This window comes from Rhinolophus hipposideros (genome assembly GCF_964194185.1).
Source record: "Rhinolophus hipposideros genome assembly, chromosome: X".
In the NCBI taxonomy this organism is placed as follows: Eukaryota; Metazoa; Chordata; class Mammalia; order Chiroptera; family Rhinolophidae; genus Rhinolophus; species Rhinolophus hipposideros.
Genome location: NC_138046.1, coordinates 45258975 through 45269629, shown reverse-complemented (window position 1 = coordinate 45269629; position 10655 = coordinate 45258975).

Below are 10655 nucleotides of genomic sequence, written 5' to 3'. Positions count from 1 at the left end.
CAGCTTAAGGGCTGTAAGTCTAGAGGATGTGTTTTCTACAGCTTTGTTGACGTGCCTCTCTGTAGGCTGGAAGGAAAGTGTTGTCAGACCTGGTAATTCTCAGATGAAGGAAGTCTCAGAGATGCTGACAGCAGTAGATTTAGGCTCAGAAGATTTGACTTAAGATCCTTCAACAGATTTATTTTCCTGAAAATCAAGAACAAAAATAAAGATTCAAGTATCTAAGAAAAACAGATGGCAATTTCTTTGAAGTAAAAATTGACAGAAATATTGCATAAAAGTTTGCTATGGGCAAATTAGTTTTAAAATAATATCCTAAGTTTTCATCACTTTGAATGTTTTTCTTCTATGTGGTAAATAACTATTTTTAAAAGATGTTTATTAAAATATAGCTAACATACAACATTATATTAGTTTCAGGTGTACATTGTAGTTATTCAAAGTGTAAATAAATATGAAAAGGTTAAAGAAAAAGTCAGATTACCAAACAGCAGCTAATAACTAAGCTACTGTGTTTTCTAAACTAACTTATAAGATTTACCTGTAGTACTTATTAAAACACAGACCCTCGGCTCCAACTCAGATGCTCTGAATCATAATCTCCACAGTAAGGGCCTGGAAACCACTCTAGAATATCACGTTTATTGATCTAAGGTGGGGTCTAAGCACTGATATTTTTTAAAAGCTCCCCATGTGACTCTAAAAACATAGGATTGAGAACTACTGCCTCTAGTTTCCAGGAAAGCCTAGCAATGAATTAAAGAAGACCTAAATTTAAGGATTCATTTTCAAACTCCAGGTCACAGTGCCATGGGTCACTTTAACAAATCATGGAATTTCCAGGAATGCAGGCTTCCCCCAATTTTGTTTTTGTGTTCTAGCTGTCTCATTTGTGTCTGTGGGAGCTGAGAATACACTCCCCCCCCCCAGTATTTGTAGATCAGAAGGAATTAAGAGGGTATATCTGTTCTGAGCAAATAATTGCAGATTTCATTATTGATGAAGACAGAACCTTGTCTTTATTGGCAAAAACATTCCAGTGTATATGAGTTCAGACAATTAAGTTCGTGAACTTGTTGAAATGATGTTGCTAAACTTTTTTGGTATCAGAGGGATTATTCATTATGAATTTGTATCAACTGGACAGTTAACCAGGTTTACTATTTGGAAGTGCTGAAAATGCTGCGTGAAAAAGTTAGATGACCTGAACTTTTCGCTAACAACTCATGGCTCATGCATCACGACAATGCACCAGCTCACACGGCACTGTCTGTGAGGGAGTTTTTAGCCAGTAAACAAATAACTGTATTGGAACACCCTCCCTACTCACCTGATCTGGTCCCAATGACTTCTTTCTTTACCCACAGATAAAGAATTTTTTTTTAATTTATTGGGGTGAAATTGTTAAAAGAAGACATTTTGATGACATTCAGGACATCAAGGGTAATACAATGACAGCTCTGATGGCCATTCAAGAAAAATAGTTCCAAAATTGCTTTGAAGGATGGATTAGGCACTGGTGTTGGTGCATAGCTTTCCAAGGGGAGTACTTCAAATGTGACCATAATGATATTCAGCAATGAGGTATGTAGCGCTTTTTCTAGGATGAGTTCACAAACTTCATTTTCAGACCTCATAAAAAGGGTCAAGTAATTACTGTTGAAGTCTTCCAGAATGATTTAGGTTGTTATTATAAACATGAATTTTGAATATGGCTGACTAAAATAAACAATATAAACCACCATCACCTGTCAAATTGCTATGTGCAACAGTAGCAGAGAGCTGACGATGTAGCCTAGTTCTGTCACTTGTTAACATACCCAAGGAGAGTTAATAGAAATAGCTCCAAGAATCACATTACTCTTCCTATGAGCTTGAATTTTGCCCCCAACCTGGGAGCACTTTAGCTTAAGGTTTATATTCACTAGCCTACTTTCTGTAATCTGCATGATTCTTGGTTTACCTACCTACAGTCACTACCACCCATGCAGAGCTACCTGGTTCACAAAAAAACTGGGTATCTTTCTACTGTCTTAGGAGCAGTGGTCTAGGAGACATTTTTTGCAATACTTAAAGGTACATCTACTTTGATATCTGATTCAGTAACAAGTAGAAAAGACAATCACAGTAGGTATCCTTTAGTTCCCTAGAAATACTATGCCCCACAGGCAATGGTTCACCTGAGTAGCTTGTTACAAATTCAGATTTTTAGGGTCTGCTCTTGGGAGCTCCTTCTCCCCAAACCACTTAGTTTTTGACCTTGCTTGTTCTCCCTAATCCAGTTTTTTCTCAAGAGTGTGGACCCTTAACATCATTTAAAATGTAGATTCCTAGATCCTTCCCCAGGCCTACTGAATTCTAATATCTTGGATCAAGGCCCAGGAATATGCATGCTAAGCACAAGCTTTTGAGGTGATTCTTTGCACACTGAGCTTTGAGAGTTAACTATTAGTCTTTCTATCTAGACATTTCAGCTAAAAACATAGATAATCTGCCTTATTTGTTGTTTGGGGGCCCTACTAGGGAAGATGTTAAGAAAATTTCCCTTCATTGGCTGATGTTAGTTTTGTTTTCTTTTGTTTTGTTCCCTCACATGACAGACTGCATGTGAGGTGATGGTTAGCTTAGGGTTAAGAAAATTCTCCCTTGTCTCATTCCCACAGGGGAGATATAAGGGGATGAAGAGTCTTTTTGTCTGTTTTGCCTGCATCAGCAGGTGAGATAGACAAGTAACTAAGTTATATCAGAACGACATGACAGGGACATTGCCAGGCTTTGGAAGGCCTTGGGCCAATGGTCCCAGGCAAGAACAGTAGGTATTGTTTGTCCAAATAAACTGGCCCTGCAGCTGAATAAGCAATATTTTTATCACAGTAACTGCAGAACCCTCCTGGAACTGGCCATTACCGGAGGAGGCAGCTTGGCTCTAGGGTACATCTGAAAAAAATATATATATATATGACAGACCTCAGTTGGCAGTGTAATTTTCGTTACTTGTCATAGGTGATTTTTCATCATTCTAACATTTTGGAAACTTGTATGCAACATGCAGCTTATAACATCAGAAGACATCCTGACTTTCAGCCGCAGACCTGGTGAGGTCTGGCTGGTTCCCAACCTCTCCAGGGTTGTTCCCCATGGTTAGCCTTCTTGAGAACTTGTCAGCATTTTGGGAAACTTGTATACAGCTTTCAGCATCAGGAGATGCCGTAACTTCCAGCAACAATAAAAACGGCAACAGCAGCAGCATTCTTGGGAACTTGTTAGCATTTTAAAAACTTACATGCAGCTTGCAACATCAGGAGACACCTCAGTTTTCCAGCCACGGACCTGACAAAGTTTTTATTCCTGACTTTTCCACTGTTGTCTCCCCACAGTTTGGTGAGATTTTGGCATCTACTGTAATAGTTGTTATCCTATACAATTTATTACTGCTTTTGGATGCTCCCTATTAACTTTCTTTGTATATTTAGCCAAGTAATATTTGATCAGCTGTAAACAAGCATTGGGATCCCTTAAACTTATATGTATGTATACTCCTTTGGCATGACATTGTCAATATATATAGTTTTGTATTAACCACATTTACTTTCTGTCTTTAGCACATTTTTTGATTGCCTTTGTCTTTTGCTATTATAGTGCAAAATAAATTGATTAGATATTGCTAAATAAATTAATTAGTTCCTCTCTAGCAAATGCTCCCCTTTCTTTTCCCCGTTCGTAATTACACCTACTTAAAAAAAAAAAAAACTATTTAAAACAGTGTTATTGGTCGAATTGTTTCCCCAAAAGATATGTTGAAGTCCTAACACCTGGTACCTGTGAATGTGACCTCATTTGGAAATAGAGTCTTTGCAGATATAATTAAGTTAAAATGGACTCATTAGGTTGACCCTAATCCAATATGACTTCTGTCATTATAAGAGAAGACAGAGACATACAGAGAGAAGACAGAGGCAGAGATTGGAGTGCTGCATCTACAAGCCGAGGCATGCCAAGGATTGACAGAAAATGCCAGAAGCTAGAAGGGCCAAAGAAGGATGTTACCTTACAGATTGAAGAGAGAGCTTCGCCCTGCTGATGCCTTGATTTCAGACTTCTAACCTCCTAACCTAAGAAATTAAATTTCTGTTGTTTTCGGCCACCTACGTAGTTTGTGGCACTTTGTTTATGGCAGCCCTAGGAAATGAATACACAGAGTAATCACCCTGAGATCCTGGTGTTTTGGAACCTTTGGGGTAATGTTTCTCAATGTGCTCCGAGTAGGTCTCTTTATCAGAATCACTTGGAAGACACTTATTACAAATGCAGATTTCTAGACCCTTTCCCTTGCTTCCTAGATCAGAATCTCTGGGGATAGGACCCTAAAATTCTACATTTGTGACAAGCTATCCAGTTACAGTTTCTGAGCATACTCTGCAAGGAATGGTTTCCAGTCCCTGCTGCCCTCAGGATCACTGTCATGCAGGGTCTCAGCTCCCGCTCCCCGCACCAGAACGCAGGATACGGTGAGGCCAAAAAGGAACACCAATGGAGCCATGGATAGGGGAGTCATACCACTATATTCTCACTGGTGGCTGGGTTGGAGACACAGGAAGCAGGAGACACAGTCTGCTGTCTGCTTCTCTGTCAACCAACCAACCCCCTAGCGTAGCCACAGCAGTTATATTAGTGGATAATGGCTAACTGGTTATAGCTGATGGCCATCTACTACCCAAGCCAGCACCTTTCCACGTGAGGTCGAGAGCCTGGAAACTTCTGTCCTGGCTCTGTCCCCACAATCACTTATTAAGCTTTTTGAAAAAATATATATGTATATGCCTGGGTACTTCCTTCAGAGATTCTGATTCAGTAGATCTGTCTGGGTCATGAACATCTGTAGTGCTTAAAGTTCCACAGCTGATTTTGATATGCAGCCAGGGCTGAGAAGCACCACTCTGCAAACAGAACAGAGCACTTCAGATTTAGGACTCTGACAGTCCCGGGCAGCCCACACAGAGGTGTCTTTTTTGTTTGTTTATTGTTTGTTTTTCTTTAATCTCAGCTGTCCCCCTATTTATTAAATATTGCCTTTCCGAGAAGCCTCCCTCCACACCACCTCTTCTCCCTGAAGCTCCTTTCCTTAAAGGTGGTGCTGGCCCAAAGATAAGATTTTTCACACATGTAGCTCACAAGTTACTTTTTAAATTGCACTCCAGAAGAGAAGTGGAAGTAAAAGAAACACTCACTGCTAGTGCAAGCCAATTGGGAGGAACCACTATAGTATTATAAGATCTTTTAAATCTCCTGTGGATCTAAAATACACAGATTTGGATAAGTCATACTCCTTGGTTAATGGCACATTGTGATCATGGCTGTATCCAGGGCCTCTTTTATTTGCTTACTTAATAACACCCATGGACAAACACCTGTGAAGAAACACCTACAACTTTTAAGATGGAAAATAACAATTTATGACATCTAACTATGTTCCCCCATCTCATCCTACCACCAATTCTCCCTAGAAATAATCAATACTCTACATTTTGTTAGTCATTACCTTGCTTTATTTACACACACACAAACACACACATACACACCTATTCCTAAGTAATATGTTGTTTAGTTTTGTTTTGAACTTTATAAAAAAGAGTCAAGCTATATGTCATCTTCTACAATTTGCTCTTTTTATTCATAACTATTCTAACAGGATGAAAAAGGAATAAAGTATTGGAAGACCACATATTGCCTTGAGGCTCCTTATTGCCTTTGGACTTTATTCTCCTTAGCTTGGCATTCAAGGCTGTCAATACTCCTCTCCTGGCTGGCCTAAAGTCCTTCTTCTACTCTCCTCTACACCAAACTGCAATGCTTACTGTTACCCAATTCCCTGCCTCCATGCTGTTGTTTGACCAATACCTTACATCTTCATGGATCACTGCTTGGGGAAATGCTACAATCATTCATGGTTCAGCTCATGAAACTGAACTTCAGACATCATCAAAATGGCGGTGTGAGGTGAGCCTCTGTAAAGCTCCCTTGGAATTTACAACTAATAGAAAAACAATAACTCCACAAAGGACTCCCTGCACAGCAGACAGGCAAGACGAACAGGCCCACTACTGAATTCATCTAAAGGTGGGAGAATCACGTGAGTGGAGGCGGGGGGAAAGGAGATGTGTGGAGACGGAGCAGTGCAGGCGCAGGACGCAGACCACAGACCTAGCTCAGTGCTCCGAGCTCGCTGGATCCCGGATCTACCGCAGCTCCAGGAGAGGGAAGAATTCAGACTGCTAGGGCTCAGCTCATGGCCCACAGGGCTGAGGGGGCAGTATATAACACGCTGAAGCCAACGCTCAAGGCAGAGTCCCCGGAGAAAAGACTGACGAAAGAAGACTAAAAACAGTGGTTTAAGACCTCACTGCCGAGCAGAGAACGGAAGCCTTAGGCACTGAGACTAGCCGCCCCCTGCTTACCCTCCCAGAGCTCGTCCCGCAGGCACCTGCCCGGTGCTAGAAACCGAATAGTAGCAGAGTCAGATCAAAAGAACTGAATATTTGCTGTTCTGAGAACTGTGGACTGCAGACACAGATTCACAGCCCAACTATTTCCGGCAAAGAGGAGGGAGCTGTGGAAGTGGAACTGGCTGTGGTGGTGGTCGCTGCCATTGATCTGGGACACCTTTCACAATTCACCCCGCCACTGGCCCCACCTATCTGGGCAGATCCCTGCAGGAGTAAACAGAACTGCTGAAACATACGGGCTCTGAATCTGGCTCAGAAAGAGCTATTGAACTTCAAAAGCTCTCTGCATCCCCACAGGGAAGTGGCACCCTATGACCCAGGTGAACTATTAACAGAGAGGCCCGTCTACCAGGGAATCCCCCCATTGTGTGAGAAGCTGGAATAGTGCAGAGAAAACATAGCACTACTGTGTGAGAGAGGAAAAAAAAGGCTGCAGTCGGAGAGAAAATAAAACATTCCAACAACAAGTATTGGAAAACAAAAGAAAGACCTTTTCCTATCAACATGTTGCAGAAGCCACTCCTGTAGATATCTAGGAAGAGAAAAAAATATATCAGTAATTGCCATGAATAACCAAGGCAACCAGACAGCTCAGAAAGAAAGTGAAAAGTCTCCAGAAAAGGTACTTCAACATATGAAAATATGTGACTTCAATGACAGAGAATTCAAGATTGCAGTTCTGAAAAAACTCAACGAGATGCAAGAAAACACAGAAAGGCAGTATAATGAAATCAGAAAAGCAATCAAAGAACAGCATGAGCATTTTACGAAACAGATGGAAATTTTACAAAAGAACCAAATGAAATTTCTGGAGATTAAGAACTCAATAGAAGAAATTAAGAATGAAATAACCAGCTTAGGTAGTAGAGTTGACCAGATGGAGGAAAGAATCACTGACATCGAAGATAGAAACCTGGAAATTACACAGATGGAAGAAGAAAGAGAATTGAGACTTAAAAGAAATGAAAGAACTCTACAAGAACTTTCTGACTCTATCAGAAAGAGCAATATAAGAATAATGGGGATACCAGAGAGAGAAGAAAGACAGAAGGAAACAGAGAATATATTCAAACAAATTGTTGATGAGAACTTCCCAAACTTGTGGACAGAACTGGATCCTCGAATCCAAGAAGCAAATAGTATACCTAATTACCTCAATCCCAACAGGCCTTCTCCAAGGCAAATTGTATTGAAGCTGTTTAAAATCAATGACAAAGAAAGAATTCTCAAGGCAGCCAGGGAAAAGAAGACAGTAACCTACAAAGGAAAGCCCATTTGATTATCATCAGATTTTTCAGCAGAAACTCTATAAGCCAAGAGGGAGTAGAACCAAATATTCAAATTCTTGAAAGAGAGAAATTATGAGCCAAGACTAATATATCCAGCAAAGATATCCTTTAGAAATGAAGGAGGAATAAAGACCTTTCCAGACATACAGAAGCTGAGCGAATTTTCTAATACACGACCTGCACTACAAGAAATACTAAAGGAGGCTATTCGACCACCATCAACAGGGACAATTTGTGGCAACGTAAAAAGGGGGAGAGTAAGGGCCTGAAACGGAATATGGGAATGCAGTAAGTAAGCATGCTGAAGAAAATAGAATACTATAAATTTCAAACTTTCTTTTACATAAACTTAAGGGTATCTAAAAAGGTAAACTTAAAGGTATGTAAAAAAATAAACTTAAAGGGTATTGAGTTTTACATAAACTCAAAAAATATCCAGAACTGAAATATATACTGTAATAAAAGAAGGACACAGGGAATAATCGTAGAATACCACCACACAGAAATAATACACAACAACAAAAAGGTAAAGAAACAATGGAGACACAGCCTTACCAGAAAACTAAAGTTAGAATGACAGGAAATCCTAACATATCAATAATCACCCTAAAAAGTAAATGGACTGAACTCACCAATAAAAAGGCACAGAGTAGCAGATTGGATCCAAAAACTACACCCAACCATATGCTGTCTCCAAGAGACACATCTCAGCTACAAGGACAAGCATAGACTCAAAGTGAAAGGGTGGAAATTGACACTCCAAGCAAATGATACGCAGATAAATCAGGTGTAGTCATAATGATATCAGATGAAACATACTTCAGGGTGAAAAAGATAACCAGAGACAAAGATGGACATTTCATAATGGTAAAGGGGACTATACAACAAGAAGACATAATAGTCATTAATATGTATGCCCTCAATCAGGGAGCACCAAAATATACCAAACAACTAATAACAGAACTAAAGGGAGAAATTGACCAAAACACAATTATTCTAGGGGACTTAAATACATCATTGACAGCTATGGATAGATCATCCAAACAGAAAATAAATAACGAAATAGCAGCCTTAAATGACACATTAGATGAAATGGACATAATTGACATATATAGAGCACTTCATCCTACAACATCCAGCTATACATTCTTTTCGAGTGTACATGGAACATTCTCAAGGATAGACCATATATTGGGACACAAAATGAGCCTCAGCAAATTTAAGAAGATTGAAATCATACCAAGCATATTCTCTGATCACAAGGCTTTGAAAATGGATATAGACTGCAAAAAGAAAGCAGGAAAAAACACAAATACATGGAGATTAAACAACATACTTTTAAAGAACGACTGGGTCAAAGAAGAAATTAGAGGAGAGCTCAAAAAATACATAGAAACAAATGAAAATGAAAATACATCCTACTAAAATTTTTGGGATGCAGCGAAAGTAGTTTTAAGAGGGAAATTTATATCACTATAGGCCTATCTCAAGAAACAAGAAAAATTCCAAATAAATAACCTCATGTTACACCTTAAAGAACTAGAAAAGGAAGAACAAATGAAACCCAACGTCAGCAGAAGAAAGGAAATAACAAAAATCAGAGCAGAACTAAATGAAATAGAGAACAAAAAGACAATAGAAAAATTAATGTGACAAAGAGCTGGTTCTTTGAAAAGATTAACAAAATCGACAAACCTTTGGCTAGACTCACTAAGATAAAAAGAGAGAAGACACTAATTAACAAAATCAGAAATGAAAAAGGGGAAGTTATCACGGATACCACAGAAATATAGAGGATCATGCAAGAATACTATGAAGGACTATATGCCACCAAATTCAATAACCTAGAAGAAATGGACAACTTCTTAGAAAGAAGTTCTAATGCTTCTTAGAACTTCAGCCTTCCAAGTTAAGCCTTCCAAGGCTGAATCATGAAGAACTGGAAAATCTAAACAGACCGATTACCAGAAAAGAAATTGAATCAGTCATCCAAAACGTTCCCAAAAGCAAAAGACCCGGAACAGATGGCTTCACTAGTAAATTCTACCAAACCTTCAAACAGGATCTACTACCAATCGTGTTCAAACTCTTCCAAAAAATTGAAGAAGAGTCAGTACTCCCTAACTCATTTCATGAGGCCAACATTACCCTGATACCAAAACCTGGTAAGGACAACACAAAAAAAGAAAACAACAGACCTATATCTCTGATGAATACTGATGCAAAAATCCTAAACAAAATTCTAGCAAATCGAATACAACATTGCATTAAAAAGATTATTCATCACGATCAAGTGGGGTTCATCCCTGGGGCACAAGGATGGTTCAACATCCGCAAACCATCAATGTGATACATCACAGAAACAAAATGGAGGACAAAAATCATATTATTATATCAATTGATGCAGAAAAAGCATTTGACAAGACACAACATTCATTTCTGATTAAAACAGTTAATAAAATAGGTATGGAAGGAAAATGTCTTCTCATAATAAAGGCCACATCTGACAAGATAATCTCATAATTAATGGTGAAAAACTGAAGCCCTTTGCTCTACGTTCAAGAAGACGACTGGGCTGTCCCCTATCACCTCTGCTTTTCGACATAGTGTTGGAAGTCTTTGCCAGAACAATCAGGCACGAGAAAGAAATAAAAGTCATCCAAATTGGGAATGAAGAAGTTAAATTATCACTCTTTGCAGATGACATGATGTATATATAGAAAACCCTAAAGACTTCACCAAAAAGCTGTTAGAAGCAATCAACGAATACAGTAACGTTGCTGCCTACAAAATCAACGTACAAAAGTCCACTGCATTCCTATATACTAACAATGAAATATCATAAAAAGAAATACAAAAAACA